Source organism: Acomys russatus, chromosome 6 (assembly GCF_903995435.1).
Source record: "Acomys russatus chromosome 6, mAcoRus1.1, whole genome shotgun sequence".
NCBI lineage: Eukaryota > Metazoa > Chordata > Mammalia > Rodentia > Muridae > Acomys > Acomys russatus.
The window spans coordinates 66,164,554-66,181,545 of NC_067142.1; the positions used below are offsets into that span (position 1 = coordinate 66,164,554).

The 16,992-nt window shown below is 46.3% G+C and overlaps 1 protein-coding gene and 1 pseudogene across 3 annotated transcripts in view; one reads left to right on the forward strand and one right to left on the reverse strand.

The window, feature by feature from the left end:
- Nos1ap (nitric oxide synthase 1 adaptor protein) overlaps positions 1-16,992 on the reverse strand; it is a 288,416-nt gene that overhangs the window by 151,499 nt on the left and 119,925 nt on the right. The gene's annotated exons all lie outside the window — the stretch shown is intronic.
- On the forward strand, positions 874-16,162 carry LOC127190893 (protein FAM162A-like; annotated as a pseudogene).

Genomic DNA, 16,992 nt, shown 5'->3' on the forward strand with positions numbered 1-16,992 from the left:
GCAGCAGAGTGGCCCAAGGCTCATGACAGAAACCAACACTGACTGAACCATAGAGAAACAGGTGGAAAGGGGGCAAAGGTTCAGGGAAATCTGAACAGGTATCAGTGATAACCATGGGGTGAAAGCAGGAGACTGCCCTTCATTCTGGCATCACTGAGTCAGTGTCATACGCTCACGCTGCCTCACTGGCACGGAGGGTCACCCGGGCGCTCATCCTCATGAGGGCACAGCAGTGACCAAGCCAGAAGCTGAGAGCACAGGTTTGGGGACACAAACGGAAAGTGGCACAGTTAGACACAACATCATTGACTTGAAAGTTGGGGAGTTTCACCTTCTCCGGCTAAGGGAGATAAAACACAGACATTATCAAGGCATGCCATCACGTGGCGAGCACCAAATAGATAGCAACTCCCTTCCTTTCTCTGGGTGAGTCACTTGGGACTTTTCCATAAACAGCTGACAAAGGCTATTGACCAAGGGCCTTTAGAGATAACAACAACAGCAGTAATACAGATGTGCTACGCACTGTTACACCACTTTGCCCATTTGAAAGGAGAAGAATGTCAGGTAAGAGGAATCAGGGAATTCACCAGGTGAGCTAGTGATAGCAGCGCCAAGATGTGCACTGAGGCTGCTGGGCCCCATCTTCACTGTCCTAGTATTCGAGTTCTAAGAATTCCATTTATCTGTAACATAGTTATTTTTATCTTACATGCCATGCCATTCCTAGAACGACAGACAGTAGGCTTTGCATGTTGTCTGCAAACACACACATGGGTTTACATTCCCACCTGACAAATGAACTACACCACGGCAGTTAAGCAACTCACCGAAAAGTGTCTAACAGGCCTAAGTGGCAGAGATGAGCCTACGATGAAAATGCAGGCTGCCAAGATTCCAGCCGTAAGATATGACATACACTCCGGAGGGTAAGAGTCAATGATCGTCAAGGTACAGAGAAAAACAACTTCAGCCAAACTCGACAGCACACACCCATAATCCCTAGCTCCTCAGGAGACTGAGTCAGGATGATCACGAGTTCAAGGCTAGCCTGGGCAACATAAAGTTCCTGTCTTCTTGGGGAGGGGGACCAAGAGCTCAATTTCATAGTGCTTCTCCCATCAGCAGCCCTTCTTCCTCTGCAGCTTTAATCTGGACAGTTTGCTGTGCACAGACCCTGAGACAAGTCCCATCCCCATCCTAGGTTTCCTCTGTCTTGCCAGCCATTTTAGGTTTGTCTCTTGGCAGGTAGACCCAGTACATAACAGCTAGAGGAAGTAGCCAGCAGGAGTTAAGAGATGGGGGGGGGGTGAAAGTGGGTGGGAGACTAATGAAGGCTTTTGGGGAATCAGTGAGGGGCAGAGGCAAAGAAATGTAAACAAATGTCACTGGGCTCAAGAGTGATGATGGGAGAGGGGCAGTCAGAGAAAGAAAGAGAGGTGCGTGTGAGAGCTCTGCATGCGTTCCCTTTACCGTACCACACACCGGCGAACACCAGAAGCTGGATGCAAGCACATACCCCAGAGTATGGCCCAGAAGCACCACAGGATAGTAACAGAATGAATACTTGCATCATAAGAAGAGCTGATAGTGATGAAAACAACATAAAAGATGGTGAGTTGCCTCTACCCCTCTCCTCTGCTCTCCAGATGTTCGTTTAAAAGGTTTAGAATGCATGTACTGGAAGAATCAGGTTGATCTGGGAGTAAGTGAAGGACCCAAGAGGCCATCCGGATGATGGACAGGAGAATCTACCAGAGGGGAAGAATCTACTCTTCTGAGGCCAAAGAGTTGGATGCGTAAGCTTGGTCTAGACACAGGGCAGTTCCAAACATAACACATCACCTGCCACTCAGACTGCCATCTGGTTGACATCCAGGCTCTTACATTTGCATCTCAGGGAAAGACCAAAGAGAAGTCTGAGAACCACAGACAACAATGTCCCGGGGCTCCAGCAATAAATCCATCCCATTGTAGCAGGTTAAGGTGACACCAGCTCAATAGAGGGCACAGCAGGGTCACTAATATCCCAGCAAAGCCAGCTCACACAGGGCAGTACCAGGACCACAGCAGGGTAGTAGTATCCCCAACAGTAAGCCTTAAGGCCTCAGGACGATACATCCTGGGACTGGCTGACTGTAGCTGAGAGTTCACGCAGCCATCATAGCTGAAGGCATCCTAGACATCTCTTGGTCTTGAGAATACATCAGGCACCTACCAGGAACACTCAAGAATTCTTGGGGGGAAACTCTTAAGGAGAACATAAGATGTTCTAGTGGGCACACACAAAACCAGAATAATATTTTCAGTTCCTAGTGCTCCGTCACTGATATGCCCTAGAGAGAGGGGGAAAGTAGCAATCCAAAAATAATGCTAAGAATTCAGTAGTAACGGTGGTGTGTTAGTAACTCAAGACCAGCAACTACAATAGGCAAGAGCAATATGTAAATCTAAACATAAGAGTCAGGAATCCCATGAGCTGTCAGCCATTCCTCATGGAAGAAAACAGCTAATTCAGATATAAAAATTAAGCAAAACGATAGCACTATAAGGTTTTTGATAGGCACAAGAGAAACAGTAAATATCTAATATAAGATGAGAGGTGAAGGAATATGCAATGACTATGTAGAAAAGAATTTCTTAAAATGAGGAAGACCAGCAAGTTGGCAGAAAATGGAGGCTGTTCAGCCACTTGAGTGGTGGGCAGATAAGGGAAACGCTGAGAGCAATTTTGAGCAGAAGACAAATTATCTCGTCAAATCAAAACCTAGAAGCTGAGCAGCTCTTCCCTGCTCTTCTTTACCTGACACGTTATTCTTGCCTCTGGTACAGCAATGACTGCTCTGTTGTGTCCTTACCTCGTTCCTTTCACCTCCAATTAGACTGTGAGCTTAGAGAGGATCCTCCTGCACACTCACTACTCACGAATCTAGCAGAGAACCTGGCAAGGAATACATATTACACTGGCAATGAATGAATGAATGACCGACCTAACAAATGAGTGCATTAAAAGGACGCAACCAAAAGCCATCCTCTGAAAACTATGAGTAATGGAAACTAAGGCCATGATGTACACCAAAAGCAAGCAAACAAAAACACCACCACCGACAAAAAACTACAAAAGGGCAACACGTTTACTTGGCATTTAATTGACTTCAACTTTATGTGTTCTTTGATGTTCATTTGCATATACCATGTCTCCACCAAGATGTCTTAAGTCATGGAGAGCAGAGACTACAGATGTCTACCTCTCTGTCCTCTATTATAGTGCCTGGCACAGCACTAGCTCTATGGGCTCAAAAAGATATTAATTAAATAGGCTTGAACAAAGAACATGAGAGGAGACGAGTAAAGTTACTTCTAGCAGGCGAGGCGCTTTCATTTCAATTTACAGGAGAAACGAGCTGGCTATTTATCAGACTCCCTTGAGACAGGCATTCCTCTGGACAAAGGCGGCCTTTGAGAACTACACAAGTGGCAGTGCCTTCTCCAGAGATCCATGCCTGCTATTTCCCAGGGAGAGCTAGGGGTCAACAGTAGAACCCGCTGGCACGGGCACATGCCATGGAGGTTGGCACAGCACCTGCCCACGCTGGGACGGACTCCAGGCATCCTGACCAAAGTGTCAAGAAAGCGCATAGTTCATCCAGTGGAGAATGTAAAAACGATCCAATGTGCTGGATAGGACAGCAGCCTGGACAATCAGATGCTGATTGGAGGCTGGCTAACGCACACAGTCCAGGTAAAGGCAGAAGGTTCTGCTTCCTGCTTCTGGCAACTCCAGCTGAGTCATTTGTCAGCAAACATGCTTGCACAGGGTCAATGGGAGACTCCTATGATTCAAAAATTCCATGAGCAGGCAGTACCCACTATATCTTCCATTGAACGAAAAGGACAAAACAAAGGAGCTAATTATTGGAGGAGAAAATGCTCTGTGCGGGAAATGAAGATGATTACTATGGCAGGTGCTGTGGATGAGTGTGGCCAATCTATTCAAGTAGTACTTAGATACACACGGGGCCGTGATCACAGGTTTATTTCCTTTCTGTTGAAACAGGCTAGGGTTCCAGGCTAGCCAGGATTCCCTAACTGGGTACAGATTCACAGAAACTAGGTAAGCAGCCTAACCTGCGATGATGCCCAAAGATACCAACCCTCCACTTTGCCTAATCACAATGCCCTGCACTGCACCAGTGCCACCCGCCCTCATTTCCAAAGCTAGAAAGGCGCATCTTGGGTTCCACACTTTCACATAAAAATATGTGCTAAGTGAACATGAAGCATAGAGACAGCGAGACACCGTGGGAGTAAAATAGAAGACAGCCAGGGAAATGTTTAAAACGTTCTTTCCAACTTTCGAGGCTCAAGGGCAGCAGTGCAGACTGGCATCCTGACAGGATCAGACCCAGCTAAGTAGGTTGGTGTCAATTCAGATGCCGGGCCACAGTGTGTTTGTCTACAACAACAGAGATGAAAAATAAAGGCAAATAAAGTGGGTATAGAGAAGAGAGCCAGTGTCACACGGCCATCTGGACATGTCATCTTCTCCCTAGATCTGAATTAAATTGACCTCCTATTCCACATTCAAGGAAGCATTATTTTGAGTGTTTGGGCACCACATTCATGAAGGGCCACTGCTGTAGCCTGGCAGATGGTGATTACCTGAAGGTAATTACAAGTAGCGAAAACATGTCCACTCAATTACAGAGTGGAACAGGTAATCTATGGAGTCCTACAGAAACGCGTGCATGAAGACCAAGGACATCACGGAAAAGGGCTGGCCTCTGACAGCTCCACGCTGAGACCATCACGAGCCTGGGAGAAAGATGTTCCCAGAAAATAGACTGATTTTGATTCCAGTGCCAGCCACCTCCTATGACAGCTGGTTTAGAGTTATAAGGAGACACAGACAGGAGATAGCTGGGAAAGTGAGCTTTTGCTTGCTGCTCTGTGAGGCAGTCAGCTTCACACGGAATGAGGCAGGTGGAGCTGTGGGTTGAGGAGGGGACAGCCACTGTGCAGATGAAGGTATCAGGCAAGAGTTAACTCAATGCGCCTTGAGCCTCTCTACTTCAGGCTACTCCCCACTTTAGCTGCCTTTTAAAAAGCAGTATTACAGGCAAAACAGAGTGCCTGTGGCCCTCAGGCCCCCATACTGGTGCACACCCCTAGAGTAATAAAGCAAACATCATCCTTCAGAACCTGAACAGTAACAGCTACCCCTGCCGAGGACTCATCTCCCAACATGACGATCCCTCCATCTCCCTAGAATTAACAAAGAAACTAAATACATATAATTACCATGTAATAGTTAAAATTCCCAGAAAGGGTTTAAAGTTCGCTAGTCTCATTACTTCATCACTCTCAGGTCTTCATGGGTCTCTACTACATCGTCCTAAGTGATGGAAAGTGCCCCAACAGTTCTGACGGCTAGAAGATTTTATTTACATCTACCTAAAAAGCTGGCTTCTTTTCTTCTGGTTCTACTCTCAGGGCACAGAAACACCCCAGGGTCTTCACTTTATGACAGTCTGTTAGGACTGGAAGATGACCAGCAAATGATTGGCCTTTACAGTATGTAGGGGGACTCCAGTCTGATTCTGCTACCATGTTCTCTTCCAGAAATATAAAAGAAGTGGTCTTTAGAATGAATTTTCAGTTCGTTGAACTTCACAGAGATCATTGAATTTATATCTCTTTCTTCATAGCTGAAACCCAATCTCAAAGAGAAAAATCAGCTTAACCCAAGTCCTCGCAGACTTCCTCAGGAGCTCAGCCTCTGTACGCATCCTTTTCCAAGCGAGACTGCCTCATTTCTTTGCAGTACTGATGTTCTGAATGTAAGGGGCTCGGCCATAAGCAAAGGAAAATGGCAGCCAGGAGATTCCAAGGCACTGGTTCTCAGCCTTCCTGATGCTGTGGCCCTTTAACCCAGCTCCTTATGTTGTGCTGACCCCCAACCATGAAATCATTTTGTTGCTACTTCATAACTGTCATTTTTGCTACTGCTATGAGTAGTAATATAAAATCAATGTTTTCTGATGGTCTTAGGGCAACACCTCTAAAAGGGGTTGTTTGATACCCTCAGGGGTCGCGACCCACAATTTGAGAACCACTGTTCTAAGGCCATATATGCTAAGTAAGGATAATAAAGATAGCCACAAACAGTCAGTACTGCCAGCCTCGTGAAGGTAGTTCAAGCAGGAGAGGGAGATGAGCACCTCGAGTCATCAAACATTCATTAGACATCGACCCTGTGGTCTAGAGGCATTGAACAGGAACTCCTCCCCAGGTATTTATAACAGAGCTGAGAAGGCAGGACATAGTGTCCAAAATACAGTGAATCGATGCTTCTCACTAGAGGTGACTGTGCCCTTTCAGGGAACACCTGGCAACCTTGGGAGACATTTGTTGATGGTCACAATCAGAAGGTACTCTTAGTGGGTAGAGGGCAGAGGGCAGGAGTCAGGGACACTACTGAATGCCCGACCTCACATGGTCCAAGATGGAGAAATAGGGTCGAGAAAGCCTAAAGAGAATGCTTAAGTAATATGACGGCTCAGCTCAGTCAGAAATGACATGTTTCAGTGTTTATTAAGAGCGCACTTGTGAACTTGAGGATGAAAGATAAATGAGTCTTCTCTCAAAGTTGTATGAAACCCTTGTAAAATACAAGATGTGGGGCTGGGAATGTGGCTCGGTTGGTAGAGTGCCCGCAAGAGAGATCAGGAAGATCAGAAGTCCAAGATCATCCTCACCCTTGCATACATAATAAGTGAGTTCAAGGCCAGCCTGGGATATGTGGAACCCAATCTCCCTCCCCACTGCCCAGTCCACGTAAGGTGAGACACGATCCAAAGTTAAACTGTGCTTTAGTACTGGGGAAACGTGTGACAATGTACAGCTAGCATTACTAACGGCATTAATCAGGTAGAAAGGACCATGCTTTATCTTGGAGGATAGGAAACACTTGACTAGGAAGGCTGGGAGGGGAACAGGCTGAGCCACGGGGTATTCATAGCCTTCCTGGCCTTACTTGGACAACCCATGAAACACACTCTTCTCTGGTCCTCCCACACCACAGCCAGCTGGCAGAAGCCAAGGCTAGGCAGAATCAGTACATGGTTTCCTCCCACCCTGCCCCTCCCCCATGCCTGCAACAAGAGAGGACCTTAATGAATAGGAAATGACATAAAGACTCCCTTTTACAGAGCATTTACTCCATGCCAGATTACTGCTTATAACAGTTTTCCTGTACAATCTCACTCAGTCCTTGACCCCAACACTGTAGAGTACCTGGAATATAGATTACCTAATTAATTAGCCAACCACCCAACATAGAGGCAGCCTAAAGAGATGAACTTGGGGTTGTGACAATTGCTACTGTTCTCTAGGTGCCTTGCTCTACCCTTCTGTACATCCACACATGCAGTGACTGTCAAGCACCCAGCTGTGCCCAGCGGGATGTGTCCAGTAAGTAGATAAGAAAGCACCTCAAAGACCACTGTGGCACTGGTGCTACACCATAGCCAGAACATGCCAGGGTTTCTGTTGGCCAGAAGCTAGTGCCACGAAAGAAACCGGGACAAGGACAGCATCCTAGGGCATCCTTGGGGATGAAGTCCAAACTGTGGCATGTGTTAAAGGCAGGCCTCGGGGTGCGTGCAGCTCCTTTTCACTTGCACATTTAACACACTCTCTAATTATGTGATAAAAACCCCACTGGCAACTGCTTTTCCCAAAGCAGTGTGTTACCACCATCCAAATATTTCTCCGTCTCTAAATAATAGGGTAGTTTTACAAGGCATGTATTGGCAGCAGCTGCGACAGCACAAATGGGTGCTGGTTAATTCCTTCTATTTATACAGCTCTCCTGCCATTTATAGGAGGCCCCGATGGTCTAACTTCACTAGATCCAAGCACTCATGCTATAAGACCCCTTGGCTTATCTCCATTTTACAGCTAAAGAAGCAGGGGCTTGGGCCTGATGAGCTGGTGCAGCAATGAGAGACACACCCTGCTCCTGCACATGACTCTAATGGGGGTTTTGGTTTCTTTGTAAACTCAGTTGTGTTATGTAAACATGTTTTTTTTTAATTTTTTATTATTAATTTATTCTTGTTACATCTCAATGGTTATCCCATCCCTTGTGTCCTCCCATTCTTCCCTCCCTCCCCTTTTCCCCTTATTCCCCTCCCCTATGACTGTTCCTGAGGGGGAATTACCTCCCCTTGTATATGCTCATAGGGTATCAAGTCTCTTCTCAGTAGCCTGCTGTCCTTCCTCTGAGTGCCACCAGGTCTCCCCCTCCAGGGACATGGTCAAATGTGAGGCACCAGAGTACGTGAGAAAGTCATGTCCCACTCTCCACTCAACTGTGGAGAATGTTCTGACCATTGGCTAGATCTGGGTAGGGGTTTAAAGTTTACCACCTGTATTGTCCTTGGCTGGTGCCTTAGTTTGAGCGGGACCCCTGGGCCCAAATCTGCCTATCATAATGTTCTACTTGTAGGTTTCTAGGACCCTCTGGATCCTTCTACTTTGCCATTCTCCCATGCTTCTCTCATCTAGAGTCCCAATACAATGTCCTCCCCTCTGTCCCAGTTTCCTGGTAAGTGAAGGCTTTCGTGGGACACGCCCCTTGGGCTAGTATGCAGATATAAGTGAGTATATACCATTTAAGTCTTTCTGCTTCTGGGTTAATTCACTCATTATGATAATTTCTAGCTCAATCCATTTATCCACAAATTTCAGGAATTCCTTGTTTTTAATAGCTGAGTAGTATTCCATAGTGTATATGCACCACAGTTTCTTTATCCATTCTTCTACTGAGGGACACTTAGGCTGTTTCCATGATCTGGCTATTATGAATAAGGCTGCTATGAACATGGTTGAGCAAATTTTCTTGTTGTGTGCGGAAGCATCTTCTGGGTATATTCCAAGGAGTGGAATAGCTGGGTCTTGAGGAAGCCCTATTCCCAGTTTTCTGAGATAGCACCAGATAGATTTCCAAAGTGGCTGTACTAGTTTGCATTCCCACCAGCAATGAAGGAGTGTTCCTCTCTCCCCACATCCTCGCCAGCATGTGGTGTCACTTGAGTTTTTGATCTTAGCCATTCTGATGGGTGGTAAATATGTTTTTGTCTTAATCCCAAGCATGGGATTTCAGCATGAGCTTTCGTTTGTCCACAGCTCTTAACTGTCTTATGTGAATCGTGGCTCTTGCCAGCTGGTAAGGTCTTTCTTCTTTTCTTCTTCTTCTTCTTCTTCCTCCTCCTCCTCCTCCTCCAGCATGGAGAGGGGTGTGGTCTAGGGCTCTGAGGATAGAAATAAGAGTCCAGAGAGAGCGTGACACAGTGTGGTGTGGGCAAGTTTAAGGAGACCAGAGACAGACAGTATGACAGTGTGGAGCAGAGAGACAAATGGAGAGAAACACCTTCGGGTGCAGAGGAGACTGCAGGCCGCCTCTGCTATTGACGGAGATTGGTATAGACTCTTTGACCCTAAACAGCTGGAAGAAGTAAAGGGGCCCCATCTCCCTACTAACCTTCTCTCTCCTACATAGGATAAGGAGGTTGGAAGAGAGGTTGAGGCCTAAACACCCCAAATAGAGCATTTAAAAAAGAGAGCTACACAGGACCTGAATTCAGTTGCCAGCACCAACAATTAGGTGGATTACAACAATTTATAATTGCAGCTTCAGGGATGCCTCACTCTCTGACTTCTGACAGCACCTGCACTCACATAAACACATATAAACACACAACCACACACACACACAAACCATACACACATATACATATATGCATAATTAAAAATAAAGTTAGAATCTTTTAGAAACGAGTTTTAGAAAATACATGTACATATATGAGCCTGTCAGAATTTATGTGTGTGTGCTACATATGTGCCTGGTACAGGCAAGAAGAGGACGTTGGGTCCCCTAGATGTAGTTACAAAAGGTTGGGGTCTCTATTTGGGTACTGGGAACCAAACCTGTGTCTTCTGTAACAGCAGTAAGTACAGGTCACTACTGAGTCTATCTCCAACACTAAAATCTCCCCCCCCCCCCTTGTTTGTTATGCTTCAGTTGTTTTAGTTTGAATCTGAGATGCTGCTTTCTTTGGTTCTCGGTGTTGGCTATACACGGAGGGGGGACGAGGGGGGAGGGCGGGGGGGGGGGGCCGCGACACGGTGATCTATCAGCATGCTGTTTCCAATGACTCAAAGTCTTCAGCCAGTCTTTCTACTTTTCATCCAACTCCCAATCCATCTATCTTTCTGGCCCGTCTTAGTCTAATTCACATATATTCTTTGAGATATTTAGCAGCAAGCATCAGGTATAACAGGGCGAGTCAGTCTGGCTATTCCATCTTCCTGGCGGTCCTACTGTTCTAGTTATGTGAGATGATATATCATCCCATTTCTACTCTGCAATCCCTGATCATCAGTAAGGGTACATGATACACGCTGACAACACTAACTCAGTAAACATTAGTGTATGGTTCTGCACTCCGCTTCCTCCCTCAGGGACTTGCAGGCGCCACCGCACACCAGGCTGGAAGGATGAAGCGGAGCCAGCAATAGACCTTCGGGCGTCCAGGCACCGCACTGGAGCATGCAGGCACCAGAGGAAGGAAAGGAACGAACGACGCCTAGGGGAGGAGGGAGTTGGGGGTGCCCGAGGGTCCCAGTCCATTGGTGAATATCCAGAGAGAGAACTCCTTCTCTGAAACAGCTCGTCAAATGTTAGAGACTTTTAGCTCGGAGTTCTCGCGGCATTTGGTGAAACCGCTTGTGCGCTTTATTTGGGGTGAACAAGGGATATATGAACCTTCGGGGGTGGGAAGGGACGTTCAGGGTAGGGGCATATCATTGGCTGGGGCTGAGACGGTGGGAATCCTTTATCTCCATGGAGAGGGCTTCCAGGTGCTAAGCTACATGACCACCTCAAAAATTTCAGAGGTAGGGGCTCCAGACTGGGGCACGTAGACGCAGAACAGGCACAGAGCGATCTGGACTCTTGCGGGTCTCAGCCGGGGCGTGGTGGTGCACGCTTTTAATCTCAGCACTCAGGAGGCAGAAGCAGGCGGATCATTGTCAGTTCGAGGCCAGCCTGGTCTACAAAGCGAGTCCAGGACAGCCAAGGCTACACAGAGAAACCCTGACTCAAAAAACCAGGAAAAAGAAGAAGAAGAAGAAGAAGAAGAAGAAGAAGAAGAAGAAGAAGAAGAAGAAGAAGAAGAAGAAGAAGAAGAAGAAGAAGAAGAAGAAGAAGAAGAAGAAGAAGAAGAAAGAAGGTGACTGAACCTCACTCTAGCTCCATGTCAGTTTCCCCAGTGGCACAGTCCATGTACCCCATGTACCCAGTGGGCTTTAAACTTTATTCATGTATGACATTAGGAAAAGTTAAAATAAAGGAGATGTATTTCTAACACGATAGCTTTTTTAAAAAAAAATCTTTACATATGAAAATTAGTAATTGGTTTTAATAGATAAATTTACTTTTTCCGTTAGATTTTATTTTTTTCCCTACTCAATATGTATTTGTTGATAGCTATGCAAAAAGACCTAATTAAATTAATATAAAATTGAAGCCAGGTGTGGTAGCATACACCTTTAACTCCAGCACTTAGGAGGCAGAGGTAGGCAGATCTCTGTGAGTTCAAGGCCAACCTGGTCTACATAGTGAGTTGCAGGACAGCCAGGGATATATAGATAGACACTGTGCCAAAAGACTCCCCCCCCCCAGAAAAAAAGGAGGGAAGGAAGAAAAAAACTGAGGCTCAAATAGGTAAGGTGCATTACTCATGAGCACACAACAAAGTCTTCTACCCACAGTGGCCTTGCCCTGGGAGTGGTGTCATGACCCAACCACTCTGTGCAGCTCCTCTCCCTTTCCTTTTCCTGTTTTACTTGCAACTGATAACAAATAATACGTATCTGGAAGTCAATGAGGGCACCATGATACACTTGGGTATTTTAAACCTGCTTCCATTAGGCAATTTTCATATATTCCGCTACAGCCACGACCCAAATCTTCCATCAGAAGTATGCACTGGCAGGGTAGGAGGAGGTAGGCAGTATTGCCTATTTTCTACACTTTTTACTTATTCATTTTACATCCCAATCATAGGCCCCTCCCTCCTCTCCTCCTGGTCTCACCTTTCTTCCCTCTTCCCCATACCCCACCCATCCACTCCTCAGAAAAGGGGCACCCCCTAACCCACCCTAGCATATCCTGTCATATCAGGACTGAGTGCATCCTCTTCCCCTGTGGTCTGGAGGGGGGAGTGATCAAAAAGCAGGCAACAGAGTCGATGTCAGAGACAGCCCCTGCTCTTACTAGAGGACCCATATGAAGACTGAGCTGCCCATCAGCTATATCTGTGTAGGGGACCTAGGCCCAGTCCATGGATGGTTCTTGGTTGGTGCTTCAGTCTCCACAAGCTTCCTGGTCGCTGACTAGTTGGCTCTGTTGGTCTTCTTGAGGAGCTCTGTCCCCTCTGGGTCCTTCTATCCTTCCCCTCACCCTTCTATAAGAACCCATGTGCTATGCCCAGTGTTTGGCTATGAGTCTCAGCATCTGTTTCGAACCACTTCTCAGAGGACAGCTATGCTAGGTTCCCATCTGCAAACATAGCAGGATATTGTTAATAGTGTCCGGAGCTGGCTCTCTCCAATGGGGTGTATCTCAGCATGGCCCGGACATTGGTTGGACATTCTTTCTAAAGGAGGTCAAGGGGAGACAAATTGGAAAGGAAGACATCAAAGTATTACTATTCGCAGGTGATATGATAGTATACAGAAATGATCCCAAGAATTCTACCAGAAAAATGCCTTCAGCAAAGTGGCTGGATACAAAATTAACTCAAATATATGTAGCCCTCCTATACACAAATGACAAACAGGTTGAGAAGGAAATTAGGGAAGCAACACCCTGAACAATAGCTTGGTGTAACTCTAAACAAGCAAGTCATGTCTCTGAAGAAAGAAAATGAAGAAGATATCAGAAGATGGAAAGATCTTCCATGCCCATGGATCGGTAGGATTAACAGAGTAAAAGTGGCCATCTTACCTAAAGCAATCTATAGATTCAATGCATTTCTCATCAAAATACCAACACAATTCTTTACAGACCCTGAAAGAACAATTCCAAACTTCATTCGCAGAACAGCTAAAACACTTCTTTATCCATTCCAGCCACTGGCCAAATCTCCCTGTGGGTGTGTTTTCTTCCTGTGTGTGTGTGTGTGTGTGTGTCTGTCTGTCTGTCTGTCTGTCTGTCTGTCTGTCTCTCTCTCTCTCTCTCTCTCTCTCTCTCTCTCTCTCTCTCTCTCTCTCTCTCTCTCCCCCCTTCATGCTCTCTCTGGCATACACAACGTTTTCCTCCTCCCCTCCCCCCAACCCACGGTTCTTTCCAATTTTCCCATTTCAGGTATAACATTCTCTAGGAGGCTTTCTGACCCTGCTTGGCCTTTCTAAGTAGGAACAGATGGTTCCTAGGTCCTTCCCAGAGGAGTCTTCACTCTAAGGACAGGAGCAGGGACTCTGCCAATAGATACAACACAGCTGAACAAAAACCTTTATTACTCCTGACACCAGCGAAGAGCGATGAAAGACCTGCAAGGCCCCAGCTGGGCTGTGGAGCAAGGTCTACATTATAAGCCAGTTTCACATACATGCTAGCAGTTGTAACAGGGCTGACCTAACATAGGACACCCACAATTCCCAAACTGATCTCTGTAGTCAACATATCCCTCGGCCCCCCTTTAATAAAGATCCAACATCAATGAGATGGGAGATTTCCTGGAAACGTAATGCATTACTCTGCATAAAAATGCAAATGGAAAGGTAAATGCAGCCATACTACAGTGGTGTTTAGAACAAAGGAAAAGCCTCTGACTTAACCATGCTGCCACTGGTCCCCATTCACCAGATGGGTATAGGCCACCTATGAAAAGCTCAATGGTGTGCTGTCAGCCGAAGAGAGCCGCACTTGTTTTCAAGGCTCTGTCCTGCAAGCTGATGACACAAGTAAGCCCACTCCTATTAACTAGACAAGCAAGCATCTATAAGCAAGGCAATGCTAATTACTAAACACTCCTAAAATAGAGCACAGATTCATCTAGCACCTCAGATGCTAGACGTCAGGTCCAGGCATGCCTGACGCACAGTAATCAATAAACGTTTGCTCAACTAATGGATGAATAATCACCAGGAACCAACATCCTGTCTGGGACTCAATAATCTTCTTTTCATATCCTAATTCATTACAAGGCTTTGTCACTAAGACCAGTTCATTAGCAATGTGCCCATTAGCCATAGGTCTGTGGTAAATCGAGCATTGCGAAGCAGTTTCTAGGTCTCCTGTTACTCAGTTTTTAATTGAAGGATGCCTGGCAGGACCCGGTATGTCTGTGATCTGAACACTGAAGGCTGAGGCAGGAAAAGCAATGAGAACTTAAGGCCAGCCTAGGCTATACAGTAAGTTCCAGGCCAGCCTGAGCTACAGTGTAACACCCTATCTGAAAAATAAAATAAAATAAAATAAAACAAATGTTTGCTTTTGTAAACAAGAACAAGAACAACAAAAAACCCCACCAAAACTGTGTCTTTTTTAAAATAAAAAATCTGATCCAACAAAATCTGGGATGAACGTGAGTGGCTTTTTCTCAAAGCCACCCCCTCCCCCTCTCCCCGACTCCTACTCTGTAAGCAAATTATCATGCATTCAGGTCCCACACAAGCACCCACAGCCACATGTGCACATACAGCCTGCAGATAATTGCGGCACCACCAACCAGTCATTCAGATTCATAATGGTTTCTAGGAAATCAGAGAGCCTGATGTACCCACTCCTCCCACTTCAGAAAGCCCCTCAAACAGAGGAGAGCAGCTGCAAGGACCAAAAGGTTAGGCCTTCACACACAGCAGAATATGCCGAAGGAGGAAAGGCACAGGGGGATAGCCAAGGCACAGGGGGACATGGCACATCTTCATTGTACTTTCTACTGTGAACTGTTCTCAGAGCAGCCACACCCCTCTGACATCTACTGGCCAGTTGCTGGGCCTGGGTTCTGGGCCAGTCACCACATACCCACACAGCAGCAACACAATCCCAAGTCTCTCTATGAGTGACTGGCTATGCACAGAGGAGAAGTGAAAGGCACCATATGCAAACAGAAACCTGAGAGATGACCTCTGGGGCTGAGGTAAAAAGGGTGGTGACATGCAGGAAGGCCCGAGGCAGGTGTGCTTACAGTGTCAAGAGGGAGCAGTGGAGAAGAAAGGGGAAAAACAGGCCAGGTCACTTCCATGTGCCCTTTGAGGATGTGAGGGGAAGTTTGCAGCCCTGGGAACAATGGTTGGCCATTGCAGAAGTGGAGCAGGGCAAGAGGTTCAGACAAGATGTTTTAGAAAGAGCGCTTGGGTAACCTGTGGAGAAAGGAAGAAATCTAAGCTCGCTGTAATCCTACTACATGGAAGCAGACAGACCAGCAGTTTAAGGTCAATCTTAGCTACATAGGAAGTTTGAAGTTGCCACAATAATAATAAAAATAACATTGAGCACCAGCACCGTGGCCGCCATAGGTGCTGTGCGTCAGCGGAGCAGGCAGTCATGATGAGCCTCCCTGGCGGCTGGACATTGTTTTAGGCTGTATGAAAGAAACACTCCTCATCTCTAACGTTTACCAGAAACACTGACTTGAAGATCAATGGATTTTGCACCAAACCACAGGAAAGTCCCAAAGCTACAACCCAGTCTTACAGACACAGGGTGCCACTGCATAAACCGAGAAGAAGATACTGGTGTGGTCAGGTTGCTTCAAGAAGGAAGAAGAGATCCCGGAGACGGTCTCATTTGAGATGTTTGATGCCAGAGAGAGCAAGCTCCGGGTGAAGGTCAGCTATTTACTGATTGCCCTGACGGTGGCAGGATGCAGCTACGTGGTCATGGAGGGCAAGAAGGCTATGAAAAGACATGAGTCGTTAACAAGTTTGAACCTAGAAAAGAAAGCCCGTCTGAGAGAGGAGGCAGCTCTGAAGGCCAAAACAGAGTAGAAGCATTCCTGCTGAATCTGGAAAGCCCGGAGTAAGGTGGCAACACCACGCCTGCATTAGAAAGGGAGTGATACGGAGAGCCATTTCGCTTTCCACAGACTTATTCTACTTCCCTATTTCTGCTACAGAGGAACAAATAAATTTTCATAAAGAAAAACAAAACTAAACTATACTAAAAAAAACTAAAAACAGGACCTGAGCTCGAGGATCTGAGTTTTATTCCGAAGACCCATAAGAGGTGGAAAAAGAGAACTAACTCCTACAAGTTATTCATTGTCCTCTGACCTGCACGTAAGTGCTGTGGCACATATATACTGGTGCACGTGCGCGCACACACACACACACACACACACACACACACACACACACACACACACACACAGAAATGTAATTCAAAAAGCTCTTATTTCTTTTTTCATTCATTCATCCATCCATCCATCCATCCATTCATTCATTCATTTGCTGTGTGTAGATGAACTGTCTGCATGCCTGTCTGTGTACCATTTTCACACCTGGTGCTGCCAGAGACCAGAAGAGGGTGTCGGATCCCCTGGAACTAAAGTTACAGATGGTTTCAGGCTAAGGTGTGGGTGCTAGGAAACAAACCCAGTTCTCTAAATGAGCAACCAGTGCTCTTAATCCCTCAGCCATTTCTCTAGCTCAATTTAACAATTGTAAAGAAAAAAATTATAAAGAGGAAGGGCGAGAGGGAGGGAAGAAGGAATAGATGAATATAACCAAGCTCCAGGGACTTGTGGTGACAACTGGTATAAAGAAAACTCTGCTTTTGAGGCCCAGGGCAGCCTCAAAGACAACATCCTCCTTCCCTGGCTTCCTGAGTGTTAGGGTCACAGGTATACACCCCACCTGGGCTGTGGCATACATGTCCTGGGCCTCACTTTCTTCACATGCTCCTAAAAGGCTTAATGT